Here is a 21,605-nt window from a genome sequence, read left to right on the forward strand (position 1 = left end):
TCTGCTGTCACACTGCATTCTCTGATCTCTTGAGGCCATCTCCCCCTTTTAAGGATTCTTATGACTACATTGGGCCCCCTAGTTTAATCCAAGATGATCTCCCCATCTCACATCTTAATCACATCTGCAGAGTCCCTTGGGCCTGGTAAGGGAACATGTTCACAGGTTTTGGAGATGTGGGCAAGGACATCTTTGGGGGACTACTCTCCTGTTTACCACAGTAGTCTTAATAATAATAATAATAATAATAATGATAGATGCAAGTTAAAACAAATTAAAAAATACAGGTATTCCATATTTGTCTGGTAGGAGTATAAATCATTAAATTCTGTAAGGTGTTTTTGTTTTAGTAATACGCACCAAGGAACTTCAAGATAGCTCTATCTTTATGCCCCCATATGTATGTGTATATATGTATATAAGACATATATTACATATATACATAATATTGTTTACCAGAAAGAAATTTAATTACAATAAATGGAAGCAACTTAATGCATCGTAGGGAAGCTAAACACATTTTGATATATCCATAATAATGTCTCAATGGTATTTTTAATAAAATCATTTTTGAAGGATATTAACAAATAGGGAAAAGTCTTTATGGTATTTTCATAAGTGAAAAAAAAGTTACACTACTATATATCATATGACCCCAATATTTCATATTTCCATCTAGGCGTATATAAAGGCTAAATGGGTAAATGGCAGAATTCTCACTGATCTCATTTGTAACGGAGTTAGTAATTTAATTTTTGTGGGTATGCTTCCCTATATTTCCCAGTTTTCCAAGTTGAATATGTATTACTGTTACAATAAGAAAGAAGAAGGGGCGCCTGGGTGGCTCAGTGGGTTGGAGCCTCTGCCTTCAACTCAGGTCATGGTCCCAGTGTCCTGGGATCGAGCCCCGCATTGGGCTCTGTGCTCTGCAGGGAGCCTGCTTCCACCTCTCTCTCTATCTGCCTGCCTCTCTGCCTGCTTGTGATCTCTGTCTGTCAAATGAATAAATAAAATCTTAAAAAAAAAAAAGAAAGAAGAAGAAATCTGTTTTTAGAGACTTCAGTATTCTTAATCCATAGGGAATAAAGAATTTTAGAAGTAAGTTTTAATTATGTAAGCATATTAATCATAGGATCTAAGATGATAAAGCAAGGATGGATGGACAGTCTATAGCATTTTAGTTATGACCATCACAAATACTTTTAAGCCTCTTGTATTTCTCAGAAACACCTCAGACCTCCTATTTTTCTGATTTTTAAATTTTGATATTATTTCTATTCATTCCTTAAGCTTTCTACTTATGTAAAATTCACAGGATTAATTTTTCCTGTGTGCTTACTTAAACTTCTTTTAAAATGTATTAATATTGTTATTGGTTATCTTGCTGTCAGATTTTAGTCTGTAGAATTACCATATTTGTTTTTTTATTATAATTCCAGTATAGTTAATAAATAGTGTTATATTAGTTTCAGGTATACAATATTGTGATCCAATAATTCCATATGTTACTCAGTGCTCATCAAGACAAGTGTACTCTTAATTCTCTTCACCTGTTTCACCCATCCACCCACCCTCCTTCCCTCTGGTAACCACCTGTTTTAAAACACACTGTTTATCTTTTTTTTTTTTTAATATTTTATTTATTTATTTGACAGAGAGAGATCACAAGCAGGCAGAGAGGCAGGCAGAGAGAGAGAGGAGGAAGCAGGCTCTCTGCTGAGCAGAGAGCCTGATGCGGGGCTCGATCCCAGGACCCCGAGATCATGACCTGAGCTGAAGGCAGTGGCTTAACCCACCGAGCCACCCAGGCGCCCCTTAAAACACACTGTTTAAAATAAGGCCATGAAGTTGGAGATAAAGGAGATTTTCTGTGGCAAATCTTTGCATTGTCCCAGCAATTTCACTATGTAAGGAGGAGTAATCAGAACAACCTATTCCTCAATTATACCAGTTAATAAATATTTATATATTTAATACTTCCTTGCACCAAGATTTTAGAAATACCATGTAAGTATATAATACTCTTTTTTCTAGTGCCTCAGGTAGGTTAATGTTAGTAACTGAGAAACATCTAAGACATTCCTTAAGTCATTCAGAAGGTCAGCAACAGAGATTCAACTACAGTCTTGCAAGTAATTTTCACTGTAAGTAGAATGCATGATATTGTCTGACCTATAATGGAGACCCATACGGTGTTAGAGCTCTAATGGTCTAGGGGGTGATTTTCCATGAAAGTGCAAGGATTGCTTCTGTGGGAGTCCTGACATTTTTCAGGGGTTAGCCCCAAGAAATAGGCACATCAAATGATCAATTCAGTGCAGAATCAACTGAGAACATTCTTTCAGTGACTGTTTTAACATCCCAGTGACTTTTCAGCTTTTCATATTTGCAGATCTAAGAAGGGAGAACCATTAGTATCATGATGATAATAGAATAATATTACTGGATATGATTGAGGTGTCCTGTGCCACAACTGTTGTGTCCTTAGACAAGTTTCTCAGCCATCTGGGCATTGGTTTTCTCATCCCTTCATGAGATGGTTGAGCAGGAGACGGTGGTTGAGGTTTTAAATGCCTAAGTGACTCCTCCAGTATCTTATAGAGAACGCAGCTGGAATTTTGACTGGATGCTCTTTTGACAATTAGGAAATGTTCAAGAAACAGATGTCAAGGCTAGAGAGGAAGCAGGTAAATGTCTCATATCAGGATTTGGGGACATTTACCTAAGAGAAGACAGAACAGAGAGGAAACCTATTTTAAAATATAAGCAGAGCCATCACATAGTAGTTATCTGGAAAGCTATGGTAAAAGATCCATCTGAAGGACATAACCAAATGCCAAGCAGAACACCCTACATAGAGAAGGCAAATAGTATTGGTGCTTTGAAGATGAGGGGAAGAAAAAATTGATTCCACTAAAGATAGGATAACTCAAATAGTGGAACAGGCAGCCATATACAAGGTAGGATGCTTCCTAACACTTTAATTTTAGAAGAATTCAGAGGATGTGATATGTTGTTGAAAAGATTTATGGATAGAGTGAAAGACTGGAATATAAGACTTTTCTCATTTTGAAAGTCTGTTTTTCAATGATCAGAACAATAGTATTTTATGAATGAAGATAAACAGACTTAGGCAAATTTCATTTTATTTTGAATGCACAGAAAGACAGTCTGGGAGTAGAATCAAATGTCCTTGTTTTAGTCAAGGTTTTGATTCCTCCAAAGTGGGTGACTTTGATCAAGTCAGTTGAATTTTCTTACTTTCCACATCTGTGGTATCTACTAGCTAGCGAATTCTTGAGATTATTGTGAGGGCAAATTAAAAAGTAAACAATATGAAACCTGCATATGAAAGCCCTTTACATTGCTGAAAGTGCTAGACAGTCATTTGCTTTGTGTTATTATTATTCCTACTATAACCTCTTTTATTGGTCATATAATAGGACCTATCTCCAACCTTGCAACCACTCTAAAGGGATTATTTATCCCCATTTTATAATTTAAAAATGAGACTAAATGCAGATTAAATTCTTAGTGTTATCTAAACCCAGAAAAGGGCACATATTTTCTTCTTGGCACAGAAAGAAAGATGCTCTTTTCAGGTAAGGAAGACATTGCTCTGGGCTTCTTTGTTTCAACTTTCTGTGCATGAAATTGGTGTTTCAAGGTTCCTTATGTCTGACATGTAATTTAGTCTGCAAATGGGTGATTGCTGGAAAATGACAGGGAGAAGTAATGGGACCAAAACTGAGGGATAATTCACAGGGAAAAGGGAGAGAGTATTTGTAAATCGCTCAAGCTAGTTGGATCCTGAGTAATCCTGATGGAGCTCAACCACCTGACGAGCAATTATGGGATGGGGGGGTCACTTAATTTGACATAGATTTTATCAGACTTTAAGCGGTCTCTCTGTATGTCTTTTCGAAAGGTCATATTTTCAATTTCTCCAGTGGGTGAAGGAAAAATTGCCTTTCATTAACTTCAGACATTTTTTTCCCTACTTTTTGGGAAGGCCTGAAAGTTTGAGAATGAAAGTAAAAGACATCTTCTATATTTCCTGGCTGTCGGAAGCAGGAGAAGAAAATAGAAGGCAGGAGGAACAGATAAACCCAAAAAAGATGAAACAAGTCCTGCCAAAGGTAGAAAAAAAAGTCTGAAAAGTTACCTGAGCTGCCAAGAATATTTATCACTTGAAAAACGCAATCGTTATTAAAAAACCAAAGAAAGCCATAGGGTGGGTCAACTACTCACCAGGTGTGGTCAGCTCAGGGAAATCCGTGGTGTGTTGTCTCCAAGCTGAGAGAATGCGTAGGAACATCCTTTGTTTCCTAAAGTACTGCGATTCTCGGCCGATTAAATGGGTCTTTCACAAGACATGAAAAGGACTCTCACAATGGAGGCTCATGGAAAATAAGATTCTTCAAGGTTTTCTGTGGGATTATTTTCATAACATTGTCATAGCATTTTCCACTAAGTATTAATTTAGAAGGATAATAGGATGGTAATTGAAAAGGAAACATATGAGTCACAAAAGGAAAACTGTTGAAAGGAGTAGGGTGATTGGTGGGTATGATGTTTTTAAAGGCAGAAATGTCAAAAGTTGATCTGTTTATATAATAGTCATGATCACAATAAATGATTTTTATTGAATGGGCCATTGCTTAGACAAGGAATATCAAATGGGTTTTTTTGAAAGGAGATGCAATAGTTAGCCAATGTTTTTGTACCAACATTTGATAGTGAGAATGCCAGAGTACACACCAAGAACACTGGTTTACGAGGCAAGTTTACCAGCAAACAAACACCACAAATGGACTGCATCTTTTGCTAGAACTAAAAGGCCCTCATGCAACACCAAGCCAGAGTAGAACGTTCCAGCTTTGTTTCTCATCTCGTTGACATGCCTTATGTTGACATGTGTTCTAGTCTTGATGTGTTAGAAAATTTCTCCCAGCTGCATCAAGATGCTTAAATTAGTGGTCAGCTGGAAGGGACCTCTAATCTGGAAGGTAGCATAACACTTTGGCTATGACCAATAGCTATGGAGATTAACACTGCTGACATGTGGTGATCCAAAAAAGAGCTCAGGCCCTGGGTCTTTTCTCTCCCCTCCTTCAACCAAAATTTGTACTTGAAAAAAGTCAATATATATATATATATTTATAGGTTACATCACAATGCTTCTACTTTCTTATGGTATGATGAGCTGTATAGAAAGGCATAGTAAATAAGGATAGCCACTAGTACAAACTTTATGATTCAGATATACTTGAACTATTTTCAATATTTACTATTTTATTTTGATCAATGCTCTTCTTTGTGGTCTTAGCATCTAGAAATGAGTTTGGCACAGTCCATTTTGAAGGAGAGAACAAACTCATGGCTAGTTGACTGGATACAAATGAAAGCCGATGGGAGTGGGATGTGAAACTTTACTTTTTGCAAATAGCCTTTCTGTATATACAAAGGCTACTTCCCACGGGAATATCTTCTTTATCCGGGCTCTCTAGCCTTTGGTTACCCCAAAGGGTCCAGCTTCATTCTGGAGGCAAGTTTCAATGACTCTAGGAAATCTTAACAAAATGATTAAACTCAACTGGCCTTTTGTCCTCTCCTTTTTTCCCTTTTTCCTTTGTGGAATGTGGATATTTTGGCTAGGACTACAAGTACAGCCATTTTATGATCTTGTGATGACTTAAGGCAGGAAACCACCAGAAAACATAGAGCATTGGAAACTCCTAGGGTGTCTGGGTCATAGCTCTTACCCTGGAGCTAAAGCATCAAGTCTGGAATACCCAACTCCAGATTTGTCAAGCTGCATGGCCCCCAAAAATCTCAATCTTATTTAATCCACTTTCCACATAGTTGTTATTCACATTTAGGGCAGTTCCTAATGGGAACAGGGTAACTGCAGGATCTACAGTTTCTAATACTTGATTTTAAGCACACACAGAGCCAATGGCAACATTTGATATTTCCACGGGCATCTTATGTGTCCCTCTGGCATTTTGCATTCAAGGATTACTCTAATGTTCAACTCATCCTTCTTGCAAAAGCTCTTTCTCATCTTTTTTTTCTTAAACTCAGCAAAAGGCATTTTTCTTCTCTTGGTCAATGAATCCAAAATGTGGGTGCCATCCTTTTACCTCCTGGGAGAAATTAATTGTACCTTTAATTACCAATTCTCAACTCAGTACTTGGCCTTTAAACCTTCTTTATCTTTTATGCAATTCCTAGTGTTCTTTCTAAACTACATGTGATTTAGGAGCTTAAGTAACCTATTACCCACCCGAGTGTGTCTCTACCTTTCTCTTTATCATGGCAGACATAAAAGATTTTATGTATCTTGGTGTGAATGGATGGGATTACCTGTTCAGAGGGACTTGCCTGGGTGGGAGCTTTTCTCTCACCTTCAGTCACTCCAGAGCTGAATTGTTCATGGAATGTGAACCTGTAACAGATTTAGCGTTATCAGTCAGCAGTGGTGCACTGCTCGGCCTTAGGAGATACAAAGTCAAAATACCTTACTATGTCATACAAAGTTCTTTCAGGATCTAGTCTTTGACTTCTCTTCCAACCTCATCTCAAGCCGCATTTCTTCCCTTGCCCTCCCCAATCCATGGTTTTATCCCTCACCCTCCCATAGTTTTATATATAAAAATATATATGATGTATAATATATGATGTATTAAATATAGATCCTATACGTGACATAATATATATGTTTGTATATACACACATATATATGTGTTTGTGTGTATACTTATGTCTATCTATATCTATCTCTGTGACTATTCTGAATTTTTTTTCTGGACTGTGACAAATTTTTTCATCCTCCTGGCCTCTGCTTCCTCATGTCATTGCCGTCTTCAGTGTACATGTGGAACATCACCTTGTTAAACTCAGTTCACATGCTATCTCCTCTATGAAGTCTTCTCCCTCAGATACAATGGATATTTCTCTTCGTATATCCACTGGTCCTTGTTAACACTTCTGTAATGCTTGACTGTCTTTTTTATTAATATGTTGTTCTCTCTCTATGAAGCTTCTCTAATAGAAGTCACAGGCCATGTAATATTCATTGCCATGTTCCGTATCTATTTTCAACAGTGGCTGACTCACAAGGGATACTCAATAAATATTTGTCAAATATTGTTTGTTGGTCTAAAAGAAAAAAACACTTCGGGGGAGATGTTCAGAAAAATTATTAGGCCATATTCGTTGATCCCACTGACAGAAAATTTCCAAGTTTACCCTTTTGATGACCTTAATGCTAGTTAAAAATAAAGACCCCTGAATTTGTCCTTAAAATTTGTTCCCTGGCAATTGAAGTCTATGGACCATGGCTAATTTAAAGACAAATGCTTCATTTGAAATAGTTCTTGAATAATTTTGACCTTATCACTCTGGTTATAGATATAGCCTTAAAATGTAAGGCTTTAAATCACTTTTGGTTCTTGCATAAGAAAACAGATGTTCAGCTTGCTCCACTGGTTTGCTATTTTCACAAGTGATTTGCCATTGAAGGAATTTATTGTTGGAAGGAAATTGACTGTATCTATCAAAATTTAAAATGCACCTCCCTTTACTCCAGCAATTCCACTTCATATGTGAAATAATGTATTTATAAGGATATTCATTATTGCTTGTACTTGTACAATCAAATGTTGCTTGTACTTGCAAAATTGGAAAATATCTAAATGTTCTTTAATGGGGTACTGATTAAATGCATTATGGTGTATCTACCTTTACGTGGACTAATATGGAAATATCATAATAACTCTAAGTTATGTTACTTAGTGAATAAGACAAAAGAGTATGTATACTATGGTATCATTTATGTCACAAGGCAGAGCTTGTATCTATAGTTTGTAAAGGCATAATATTTCTCTAGAAAGATGTATAAGAAACTGGTGAAAGTATTGGCTGGGGGTGGAGGGGGGGACTGATAACTAGAGAAGGAAAAAGAGATTAAAATTTACTTTTCTCCGTTTATATATTTTATCTTTTGAATATCATGCCAAATACATTTATCATGTATCAAACAAACAGGCATGCATTTCAAAGAAAAATATTCTTATTTCAAAAAGAATGGAATTCATATATCAATAACAAGGTCTCAACTAGTCGGTTTTGCTAAGCTGCCTAGAGATTTTTATGGCAAAAGATCAAGAACACAAAATTTATCTCTGAATAGCTACTAATCAGGAGTCTATGCTCTTATATAAGTATGAAGCACATTATTTAAAAAATAAAAACTCTACATTTTCATAGCTTTATGGATCTACAAACTTGGAATACAGTGTATGGCCTTATATTTATTCGTATGTACACAGTTTTCTTCCCAAACTAGATGGTAAGCTATCTTCAGGTCAGTGACTTTATTTTTATTTTCTTCATGCATCAAAATACCTAATATAGTTTCTTATATGCAGCAAGACATTGAAAATGTATTTCCTGATTGTGCAAGGAAAAGATTAGTAATGGGACTTAGCATCGTTAGTAATCCCTACCTCTAGCTGTGTGGGATGAAAATGTAGTCATTCATTTCAGTGCCTGCAGATAAAAACTTAGCATGTGCTACTTTCTTTAGCAACTGAGTGGTCTTAGAGAGTTATTAGCTATTAACTGGATTTATTGAGTGTGCTCCTCAAATGGGCCTCTAGATATATTTATAAAACTATGAAATAAAGATGGAACTGTTGCTGTTAAGGTTTATAATGAAAGTGCTCTAGAGGCAATTCATAAAAGCAGGTATTGGATATAATCACACATGTACACCCTACTGCTACTCATCTAGTTTAGGAAGAGGAATGATTTTAATGTTTCTCTTCCCTCCGTGTGTTTATCTTTCTTAACATCCTATCATTACCCTTTATCCTATATAGATTTTTTTTTTAAACAATGCCTTGGAAATTTGGAAAGGCCTCCACACATTCATTTCAGGAAAAGAATGTGGGGGGGCTACCTAGCTTCCTTGTGACTTAAGGTTCAAATATGTCTAAAGGGATGGATCTTCATGAGGGACTGATTTGCACAAGGCCTTTGTTTATGACAGTCGAGGAAGAGGAAGGAGACGCCAGTGCCAGGATGGCTCCTGTGGGAAGGAAGTGATGAGGAGGAAGTGGAGGGGATGGTGTGCTGTAAGTCTCCCGCTGAAAGTCTCTGGGAACAGGGATGTGCACAGAACAACAATGGCCCATTTTCAAGGAGGAACACATGAAAGGGCAGAGCCACAGCTCTGTAAGAACGTTGGTGTCCTGGTTCTCCCTGGGGAGGAATTCCAGGGGGAAAATGCGTGGTATGGTGACAGCACTGTCTTACATAATTCGAGTCATTACACTACACTGGTCGTTCAGGGGAATCCCAGAACTAACAACGGGAAGCCCCATGGCAGGAGTTGCAGTGGATGGGAGGACAAGATTGAAAGGAGCTGCTACCATTACCCTTTCTCCATCATGTATAAATAAATATGGGTAAGGCCTACTCAAGCGTACACGAATGAATTTGGGAAGGAAATACCACCACAAGCATATGTAGTTGACTCTGGGACAACACAGCTATGAACTGTGCAGACTCACTTACAAGCAGATTTATATATATATATATATATATATATATATATATATATATATACACACACATACATACATATATATACAGTATAGTACCATAAATATATTTTTTCTTCCTTATACTTTTCTGTTTAAAAAAAATTATTTATTTGTTTGAGAGAGAGAGAGAGAGAGAGTGAGCAAACAAGGGGAGAGGGGCAGAAGGAGAGGGAGAGAGAATTTAAAGTTGACCATGGGCTGAATGCAGAGCCCTACTGGGGACTCAATCCCACCACCCTGAGATCACCACCTGAGTGAAACCAAGAGTCGGATGTTTAACTGACTGAGCTCCCCAGGCGCCCCTCACTTATGATTTTCTTAATAATATTTTCTTTATCTACATCATTGTAATAATATAGTATATAATACATATACAAAATATGTGTTAATCAACCGTCTATGTTATCGGTAAGATTTCTGGTCAACAGTGGGCTAGTAGTAGCTACGTTTTTGAGGAGTCAAAAGTCCTATGCAGATTTTCAGCTGCACAGGGGGTTGGCTCTCCCAACCCTGCTGCTGCCAGCACCCTACTCACGTGAGTGGGTGGTTCCACAATGTCAGGTTTATTCAATTATAAATGAAGGTTAACCTAATTTCAAAGCAGTTTCAGGCTTCCAAACTCAGTGATATTTCACTACACATGTAACTCGGCTTCATCCACGTCACACAAAGCAAAGCACAACACAAAGTCACACAACAAACAAGATACAACCAGGGGCAAGAAGGTCACTAACCAAAAGCGAAGTCCATCAGAGAGTGCGCAGCTGAGATGAGGCCTGGGTCCAGGCAGGCTTGGTGCTGGGAAGGTGCTGCCTCTTATGTTGAAGCCTGGAGGAGCTCTGGTCTGTTCAGAGATCAGCCAGGAGGAGCCTCCAGCTGCAACGGCCTTTTTGATGTGGTCTGATGTGAAAGGGTCAGCGTCTGGAGAATCTGGTCGTTTGCTGCAAATGTTCTCTTTTTCATGGCGTTTCATCAGTCTTGGGCCTCTGCAGGCCTCCTCTGGGTCTGCTGGTTGTCAATTCTGGGTGTCGTTGGCCTGTGTTCATTTCAGTGACATTTAGTCTTAGTTGCAGTGTCCTTGGCTGCTTATGTCACTGCTTGACATGAGTGACTTCATCTTACTCTCTTTACCTGCATTGTTCAAGGGTCACCTGTATTCATAATATGTCAACTGTTCTTTCTGAATTAAAAAATATTAGGCTGCTGTTTTGGCATGAAATCAGGATAGGCATACCGTTGTTCACCAAGTATTAAAGCTCATGATGAATAAATATCATCTTTGCTACTGTCCTTCATGCTATTTTCCTACCAAGAATGTTTTTATGTTCACAGGAACAGATGTAGTGATAAGAGATCCTGAGGGTTTTTTTTTAAAGGGTTCTTCTTATTAAAAAATATTAGCCCTAAAATACACACACACACACACACACACACACACACACACGTGTGTGTGTGTGTGTGTGCACAAAATTTACAAAATAGGAATATGTAACATTTATGATCTATGATGCGTTCTTGGGTAAAATCCTTTTCACAATGGGAAAGGAGTTGCTTTCAAAGCAATGCTGTATTTTTTGAATTTTTCTTATTTAACCATCAGGTATTCAATGTTTGCTTGAATCATCAAAAACTTTATTTCAGACGGCAACTGACATTTTCTCATATTAAAAAAATAAATCCTTGAGTTGACAGACATTCAGCCGTAGGAGGGGAGGCTTGAGCTGACAGTTGCTTCCTGGCACAGGCTTTTAATTACAGAGTCAGCATGCAAGCTTCAGCAGCCCCAAGGAGTCGGTAGCTAACACTGACTGGCATTCAATCCACTGGGAGAACGGAAAGAGGAAGTGTGGCAATTACTGGCATTCCGGGGGAACGTGATGAGTATATATTTGCCCTAGGACCAGGAGTCTTAATTTCCTATAGAAAAGAAGATGACTATTGTTGCATCTGTGTAGCTTTATCAGAAAATAAATTGTTTCCCATAATTGAAATTTTATAATAATGAAGGCTTAGAATTTATTCACCGTTACATTTAGCCATTTTAGATAAAGTCACATCTTTTTAATGTATGTTGGATATTTTCCTGTCCTGTTAAGTACAGTATCCGGACAAAATGTAAAGTTCTCTTATGCAACCAGAGTGATAAATTTCAACTGTTTCAGTTGAACTTGAACTTGGTGAGACCCTCTTTTCCCAGCTCTGGTCTTTGTATCAGATGTTCTTTCTCCGAATCAGCTTCTAGCTCAGCAGCCCAACTGGCCCTTCTAAAAGATTGTTTAATGTAATCTAGGGACACCGATGACCAAGTTTGTTACATTAAAAAAAAAAAAATCATTTCTTCCTCATTGTAAATCAATGGGCTTTTATTTGAGGCTAAGAAAAGGACTTCTTTTCCTGTGGATTCAAGCATTTTAGTATTGCCATTTTTCTAATCAATTCCCAGAGGATTTACAGAGCATTTGTTATGTGTCAGGGTTGAGGGAGGTTGCCACAGATGTGTCTTTGGGTGAGCAAAATGCTACTGAATTCGGATACTTTGGGAGGCATAGAGTGCTGGTTTCGGTATGTCTATCCAGACCTTTTGCATTTCTAGGCACTATAAGGAACTCCTGCTTTTTCAGATCTTCTGTCTTCTTCTGAATCAGCAAGAGGATGGGACATGACCTCTCTGGGCTTTTGACTTTACAATCAGAAGCATAGAGTTTCCTGTGGCATGTTGTCCTTACAGCCCTGAGATGCCCCCAAGTTAACAATAGAAAGAGCTCTGGTCCAGATCACCACATAAGGAAGTTCATTTAGTTTCTGCACTTAAAATGAGATGGACCATTCTTAGTTTCTCTGCGAAATATGTCTCCCCCGTACGCTTCCTCACAAATAAAGGCCCACATGAATTGGGATGAGACACATTTCAGAAAATATATAGGGAGGTGTCCCTCCTGGATGCCTCAGTCCGTTAAGTGTCCCATTCTTGGTTTCAGCTCAGGTCTTGATCTCAGGGTCGTGACATCGAGCCGCATGTTGAATCTACTTGAGTTTCTCTCTCCCACTCCCTCTGTCCTTTCTGCTTGTGCTTTCTCTCTCTCTAAAATAAATAAATAAATCTTTAAAAAATATATATATAGGGATAGCAAACATGAAAGTAGATAAGGGATCTTTAACCATTAGTCTTAAATCAATCCTTCATGGATAAAAACATACAAACTAATGTATAGATTCCTGGTCCTATGGTTTCTCCTGACACTCAATTACCCCTTTTAGGGAAAATTAGTGGTTCAGATCTTGGCTCTTTTTAGCAGCTTCACTCTAGTCCAATTAAATTAAAATCTTTAAGCTCCTCCACTATTAATACAAAAAAAGAAAAAAGGAAAAAGGAAAAAGAATTCAACCTTCCCAGGCAACTTTAATGTATGGCACCGAGTTCAATTGATTTAAAACATACAGTGAGTAGACACTGCTTTTGCAAAGTCCCATTCCAAACAGGCATTTGATCTGTGAGCCAATCTAATTTCTGAGACAATTTCACTTAAACAGAAAGTTGGAACAAACAGAATTTAAAACAATCTTTGAAAAATCTGAGTCAAATGCAACAACATACCAGGGATACAAATTTCCTCGACTTGCTAATCATAGAGTACAAGCACAGGTATGAACTGAGTGTGTCATATTTTGACACATCAATAATGACTCTTAATCATAGCCTTATATTTTACTATTGAAAAATTGCCATTTAAATGCCACTTGTTAATAACAAATTTTTGGCAGTCTATCCATACATAACCTAAGAGTGGAAAAAAAACTTTTGCTAAAAAATAATCAGAAATAGAAAAGAGACTGTGTAGGTACTAAAAATATATGCTCTGAAAAGAAAGATAGGTGAGCTAGTTTCTTCCTATTTTGATTTTTTTTCTTTACCAAGTCTTTATATAATAAAAAGGGCAATTATAAAAAAATTTCAGGAAATAAGAAAGTTATATTCACTCCTTTTGACTAATCTGGCAACTTTAAATGGAAGTGATATAACTTCCTCCTCAAGCTTGCCTAGGTTCCTTAAAGAATAACATTTCAAAACTGTTAGAATTGAGAGCAAATCACTCACTAGCTTCTTTAGAGAGATCCATACTGTGTCCTTTAAGAAAGCCACATTATGAAGCATCACCATTATTTTCAAGATAGTTTTTTTTTTTGAAGATTTTATTTATTTATTTTGAGATGGAGATAGAGAGAATGCAAATATGAGCAGGGGGAGGGGAGAGGGAGAGAAAGAAACTCAAGCAGACTCCCCACTGAGCTCAGCTGACTGAGCCACCTAGGTGCCTCAGGACTGTTTATTTTCTTTTTCTTTCTTTCTTTCTTTTTTTTTTTTAAAGATTTTATTTATTTATTTGACAGAGATCACAAGTAGGCAGAGAGGCAGGCAGAGAGAGAGGAAGAGATGCAGGCTCCCTGCTGAGCAGAGAGCCCTTGTGGGGCTCAATCCCAGGACCCTGGGATCATGACCTGAACCGAAGACAGAGGCTTTAACCCACTGAGCCACCCAGGTGCCCCAGGACAGTTTATTTTCTGATCAATTCTTCTGCAAACTTTTCTGGGTAAAATCAAAGTGGCTTCATAGATTAATAAAAGAAAAAGAAAAGGAACTAGAATGCATCCCAGATTTTTTCATGTGAACAATAGTCAGATTCTTGAAGACTTCAAGTAAGCAATGTGTTCAGGTAAACTCAGCAGAGGCCTTATCTATAGACACACGGGGAAGGGTGGGCTCTTGGGATACTGGCAGTGTCTGCTGAGCGGTTATCTTGATGCTAGTGCCTCCAACTCATTGTCCCCTGTCCATGGAACCGGGGAATACACTGGTCGAGTGAGCATGGAACTGCAAGTCTGGCAGCCTGTCCTCACCATCATTGAGCTGTACTGCTTCTCTGAAGACCCAGAGAACCAGAATCACATAACAGGAGATCCTACAGGAAGCCTAGAAGGCCCAAGTCAGGAAATGAACTTTGTAATCCACTTAGGAGTGGGAGATATCAACTGTAAAACTTTAAAATTTATTTGGATCTTGGGACTTACCTTGTTTGTTGATCTTATTCAACTTCCTGAAATTATTAACTGCAAAAAATACAGAAGAAAAGTTACCTTACAAATATGCTGTTCTAAAACATAGTTGAGTGAGGAGAAAATATTCCCATTTCAGGACCATGGGGTGGTCTCTGGGCAGAGGAGCAACTGGGCTTCTTTGTGTTATTCAGAAGGAATGTAAGAAAAGCCCTTACACTTGACTTGAGATGGCCAAATCCTAAACTCTGCTTCATATGTTCAAGCCGGGGATTCCAAGGAGGCTGATTTTTGCTTGTATGTTTGTTTTCTTTTTTTCAGAATATCTGTCCAAGCAGGAGGCTTTCTCCTCTCAAGGCAAGAACTTCTTGTGGGAGGGTGGCTTCTAGATTTGGCTGACGTTGAGATGGGGAGCCTTGTAAAGGGAGTAAATGAGAAAGGCAGATCAGGCCTTAAAAGTATTATGTAGAAAGAGAAAGAAGGATCCATTTTTGACCAGCTGGGTTTCAAGAGAAGAAAATTAACATGAGAAATATCTAAACAGATCTCTGGGGTACGTATGGATATTTTTCTGACACATCACCATGTTGAATCCCCAAGTGACTCACTCTGTTTTACTGTGGTCACATTAAGATTTAAGACCTATTATTTGGTTTGCTGACTGAAACTCTGAATCAGTACCCTCTAACACCGTATTTTCTAGGTTGCTTGATTTAGGGTCTTAAACAGTAGAAAGCAACTGCCTGAGTAAGAAGGAGATCAGGAGAGTGAGCCTGAAATAGGAGTAACATGGGCTGTGAGAATACAGCGCCTGGAATTTGATGTCTTAGAGATTTGAAGAGGAAAACACCTGCAATCAACAGAACTTTGTCACACTTTCTAAAAAGTTAGAAACTCATTTAAAAATACCCTGACTGGTTTATTCCCTCAAATAATTATCCAAACCTCTTCATAGACCTTCCCTGTAAACCTCCTCTTTGTTCTGATTCTCCTAAACCCCCTTCTTTCCAAATGCATACTTAAGTTTCTTTTGAAATGTAATGGTTTTGTGAAGTTTGTTTTCTTTTGGTTAAATCTCACCTTCCACTGTGGGTCCTACAGGAATTCCTGAGGGTGTGTGTGGAAGAGTCTTGGGTTGAACTGTACACTGTTATATCAAGAAACAATAGTCCCTGGGCAGTCCCTGGGCTCTGGCCCAAGTTCACCTTGTTTCTTCCTGAGTACATAGAAAAGCTGTATTTCAAATTTTCTAGTCTATTCCCCCCACCCCCTCTGCACAGCTGAATTAGACAGAGGCAGTGTTATGTGAGATACCCAGAATGAAAGAGTGTAAGAAACGACTTCAAAGTTGCAGGCTGGAAATGAGGTGTTATCTTTCCTTCTCAGACACACAATTTATTTAGGAATCAGAGTCTTTCCAGAAAAGGGAGCAGAGGTCTCTGACACTCATAATTAGACTGGAACCTCGTGAGGAGCTGAGACCAAGTCCCATGGAGGCTGAGCTGCCAAAATCAAGTAGGTTTGGGTAACACTGATAGAAGTCATTTGTCACTGGGAATGTTAGAGTTATCACCATGTCAGGTATGAGGCAAGAGGACATTGTTCCATGGTTAGAAAAGGCATTGAATTGAAACAGGGCTTGCAGATCTTAGGGCTAAACAGAGACTTGGGTTAATGGGATAGTCAGTAGGAATAGTCAGTATTAGGAAATATTTATGTCCACTTGGATTTTTGTAACAGAATACTCCTCAGCCATAAAGGATAAAGCAAGGTGTGTGGTTTCTGGGTTCACATGCTGAAATCATACCTGTCTGTAGATAGAAAGGTCGATATGTGCCCTAACTATGTGTTTAAGCTTATGGAGAAATGACAAGAGTCCAGTCAGCCAGATGTTGTGAAATGTAGTTTAGTGAAATCGAAATAGCTTCATGAAGTCAATGCAGGTCTCAGAGATGGGCAGAAATTCCGACCAAACCCAGACATTCCTCAGAACCCCAAAACTCTTGTTACCAGTGAAGTTTCTGATGCCATATGAAAGAAAAGCCATCGTACCTCAGACCAGATAGTGACATGACAACCAGGGCTTTGCTGTGGTCTTGAGGACTGAGAGGTGAGGGAGGTTAAGGCAGGTCGCTGAGGCCAGATCCCCGGCCAGCAAGTTTTAGGTGAGCAGAGAGAGAGATTGTTACTGAATCAGCAGCCCCTACCTATCCAGACATCAGGATCATACCATGCACCCCCAGATTTGCATTCCCAGTTCCAGGATGTTTCCCAAATGAGATTGTTGCCAACACTTCAGCAAGATCCCTGGCACTTGGTGGACCTCAGCGTGATTGAGACATTATGAAGTCAATCCAGAAATACCCAGAGTCCAGAGAGAGAAACACCCCTTCACCTCACCCCCAATTTGTTGGGGCTTCAGTGAGGAAGGACAACTAATGGCAGAGTGCATTCAGGATCTCAGAAGAAGGTAAATTCCCTATCATTTCTCTCTGGGAAAGAAGAAAGACCCATGGCACAGGGGAAAGAGAGAATCCAATCCTGACATTGCTGTGTTGGCTTTTTGAATAGTTACCAGTCTTCCAGTCTCAAAGCAGGCTCATTCTCACACCAGTTTTAAGCACACACATATGTACACACATGCTCTAATATACACTATATATATATGTATATGTACATACACATAATATACATTATCTATATTCAAATGTATGTGTATTATGTGTATTATGCATCTACGCTATAATAAGTGTTTGTATACTTTATATAAGATTATATTACATAGGGGCACCTGGGTGGCTCAGTGGTTAAAGCCTCTGCCTTCGGCTCAGGTCATGATCTCAGGGTCCTGGGATCGAGCCCCACATCGGGCTCTCTGCTCAGCAGGGAGCCTGCTTCCTCCTCTCTCTCTCTCTGCCTGCCTCTCTGCCTACTTGTGATCTCTGCCTGTCAAATAAATAGATAAAATCTTAAAAACAAAAAAAGATTATATTACATAGTATTTGTCTAAAGTACAGGTGATTTTCAAGATAATAGAATTTATTTATTCATTCCTTTTTTTTCCCAGCAAATATTCAGAGTTCTCACAATGATGCAGATACTATTTTGCATGCCAGGAATGTAAGTCAGACAGGGTCCCTCCTTTCATGAAATCCATCTTCAAGTCTGGGGTGAGCAAATTTGCTCTAAATGAGCAAATAATAAAACAAAATATTTCAGGGTAAAAATAATTGTGATGAAAAAATTAAAACAGAGCAATAAAATTGAAAATGAAGTAAGTTGGGCAGTTTAGGCAAGACGTTGCCTAAACATTAAAAAATTTCCCCCATCCATCATGTTTTCTAAATTCTGTCTTCTATTTAGGTTCTTCCCTTCATGTTATTCAACCAGGAATCCAGAGAGGGTAGACTAGAGCAGGAGGCCAGAGTTTTGCCATATATTGCTGGAACCACACAGGTTAGACTAGGGGAAGGGAAAGCACTGCATGCCTTTAAACTCTCCAGGGCTTCTCTCTGGTCCTGCTTTATCTCTGAGCACTGAGTCTAGGTGTGATGGGCATCAGGGAACTGTGTACTTGCCCTTGATTGCTCCGTCCTGGCTAGTTTTCTCCAATAAATGCTGTGCTGGGTCTGGTACTTGTTTGTCATTCAGATGCATGCTAAATGTATTTATGAAAGTTTACTGCAGAAGGCTTTATAATAAGGAAGAATACATAGTATGTGTCTAGATATCAAATATTGATTAAATAACTTAACATGACAAACATGACAAAATGAATAAGAATCATGTTCTGAAAAGAAAGCTGTATTTTACCAATTCTGTAGCCCACAGCCCTTTTGATCCACCATCCACGCCTCCATCCATCCTCTTTCCTTCTAATTTTGTTATTAACATTAATATTCAATAAGGCATTTTTCCCCACGAAGTATTTATCATATTACTTCAAGGGATTGAAGACATCCTAATTTTGTTAAAGTGACTCCATGTCATGATTTTGCACTATATCTAAAATCTTCAGTGTTCTCTCCCATTTAAGTTTGTGTCATCAAAACCAAGTAAGATGGTCGATAATCTGATGTTAACCAAAGCAGCCCCAAACAGATGCCCTACCGTGGTGACATTGAAGTATTTTCTTCTGATTAGACAGTCATTAGCATAATTATTATAGAAATGTTAAGACTTGAAGTAAGGGTGAATGTGGGCAATCAGAATTTTTTTAAAAGAGAGTTGCAATCTGTGTGCAGTTAACTCATTTAAATAGCCCAACATGTAGTAAGGCCCTAAGGAAATACATGGGGTGTGGGGGGAAAGGGGTGATGTCAATCAAAGGGTACAAACTTTCACTTATAAGATAAATAAGTTCTTGTGGCCTAAGGTGCAGCTTGGTGACTATAGTTAACAATATTATACTGTATCCTTGAGAGCTGTTGAGAGAAGAGATCTTAAATGTTCTCACCATACACACAGAGATAACTACGTGAGGTAATGGAGGTGTTAACTAATTTTATTGTGTTAATCATTTGACAATATATACATATATCATATCACCATGTTGTACACCTTTTATACAATACATCACCTCTCTCTCAATAAAGCTAGACAAAGAAAAAAGAAAACACTGGGGAATACTAAGAAATCACATCCCTTAGAAAAAAGCTATTTGTGAGTGGTTGGCTGTAAACACCTTAGAGAAGTAGCGATTAGGGCAGTATCCTCACCCAGAGGCTGCATCATTTTTGATGGCTGCTGGTAGAGGCAAAACATATGGTGGGAACAATGTACACAGGTATGGGTGAGTAAAGCCAGCAGAGACTGTGGATGAATGTTAGGAAATGAAGATGCAACTATTGGAAAGTGAGTTCCTTTCTAGCTTACACTTTGTTTATATGACGATATGTATGATGAGAAATATACAGAGAAATTTACACACAGAAAATTATTCTTGAAGCACCAGTTCTTTTATTTGTTGGGACAGGTGTTCCAATTGCAAGGATGAGTTTTGATGTCCATTCGGAAGCAATTCATCTCGGTTTCCATGAACAAGCTTAGAGCCTGGTTCAAAAATGCAGTTGATTTTATTTATGTGATGTGTTCTGGCTTCTGGGTGCCTAGAGAAACATAACTCAAATTACATTCTAAGAGCAACGTCGTAAGCAAGCTTCTCAACTTCCAAACAAACAAACAAAAAACCAAAAAGTACCAGGGGTGGGAACTGGGGAGGGTTTGAGGTAGGAGTGAAAACCAAAGTGCTTGGTTTTTGGTAAGAAAGCTCATTCTGTGATGTATGGAAATGGGGAGCAAATTGGCAGTTCTATCATTGTATATCATTAAAAAGAATAAAAGTTTTTAGGGACTTCTCCTTCATGTCTGAGCATAAAGCAAGTACCCAGAAAGTAACTGCCTTTCTTCAGGTCCCTTGAACCATATGATGACTTGGTTGCATTTGAAAACCAGTTTTGTATTTTGATCACAATAGTCAGTAAGAGCATACTAGAAAAACATACTGACATCATGTAGTTTTCAATGATTACTGATGTGGAGATATGACTTAGAGGAGAAACTTCTCCCAGTGAGGCTACTCTGTGGCTAGCCCTTCTTGTATGTAGTTAAAATAAGCCCATTTTCCACCAAATTTTATTCTGTAGAATGTCATACTATGGAAAGACTCTAGCTCAGCAGTAACCAAAATGACCCCATGACCAGGACAGCCTTAACATTCCTCTCAGCTTGCCTGACTGCAGACAGACTTCCTCCTCATTCCAGGCTCCTGATGTCCCTTTCCTCAGAGCATCTGCTTTAGAAAACATGTAAATTCTTTCTCTGCCCCTTTGAGATATAAACCTTTTAGAAGCCTTTTGCCAGTATTAAACCCAGAAATGTCTTTCTCCAGGAGCTGGGAGTTATTTCTTTAAAATGTAATCATCAAGGAGACAGGGCCACAGTGTCTGTGGGAGAAGAGGAGGCTAACTGTGTAGTTCTGTGCATATGCACAGGAGCAAACACAGAGGGCCTAATCACAGAGAAGAACATTTGCAGGCTTAGGAGTAACTCTGTGGCTTCACACACTGACCAACCTTCCCTCCTAGGGTCCTCCAGTACTCTTCCACAAGCTCACCCCAGTGCTGACAAACTCTCCTGCCGTTGATTTCAACGAACATGAATTCAAACGCAATTCTGGCCTTGCTCTCCTGTTGCAATTGCTTTGCATAAAATCTTCCTTACTTATTTAACTTTGACTGGTGGAATTTTTGCTTGGACACCCAAATGTGATTATCTGTCGTGGGCATGAAAGCCTCTACTGTCCCAACGAGCTGCTTGATATAGTTAGTGTGACCAGAAGGGTTTTGGCGGAGGATGAGGGCAGGCCTGGATGAAAAAAGAATTGATTTGCGTGTAGTGGTAGGTCTCTACCGCTTTGTCTACTCAATCTTAATGAAAATAATAGAACAAAATTACAAATTACATTTCATAATTTGTGTAGCTATTTTATCACCAGTAGTTTGACAATCTCTGGTGTTAATAATTCATTCTGTTTTGTTTTGTTTCCTTTCAGGAATGTTATTGGCTGGAGTAGGGAAGAGTGTTTATACCCCCTATATCCTATGGATTGTTGGAGAGAAAGAGAGAAAGAAAGAGAGCAAAGGAGTGAGCTATGGTTGTACGCCCTCATTCTTGCACACTTAGAAGAAATCTGTCTAGACTTACTGAAACCCCGAAAACAAATATCAGGGACCATAGCAAAGAAAGCCACAAACCAGAGGGCGCTTTCGAGGAGCTTTCTGCTCTCATGTTAATTGCTTCAGACTTAAGGTAGTGACCCTAAGGAGTATTGTTCTTGGAAAACACCTTTGGACTTTGAGAAGATTACAACCATTTGTAGATATCTGGTGGCTGTCCATTATAAATGGAGCTCTTAGAAATTCTTTAAAAATTAAAGAG

General features: G+C 38.6%; 1 protein-coding gene across 4 annotated transcripts in view; it reads right to left on the minus strand.

The window, feature by feature from the left end:
- Positions 1 to 19,602: 19,602 nt before the first annotated feature.
- SLC13A1 (solute carrier family 13 member 1) overlaps positions 19,603 to 21,605 on the minus strand; it is a 126,574-nt gene continuing 124,571 nt past the window's right edge. For all 4 annotated transcript variants that reach the window (XR_007121476.1, XR_007121475.1, XR_007121477.1 and 1 more), the window contains one exon: positions 19,603 to 19,774. The gene's annotated coding sequence lies outside the window, so the exon portion shown is untranslated. The remainder of the gene's footprint in view (positions 19,775 to 21,605) is intronic.

Source organism: Lutra lutra, chromosome 11 (assembly GCF_902655055.1).
Source record: "Lutra lutra chromosome 11, mLutLut1.2, whole genome shotgun sequence".
Classification (NCBI taxonomy): Eukaryota; Metazoa; Chordata; class Mammalia; order Carnivora; family Mustelidae; genus Lutra; species Lutra lutra.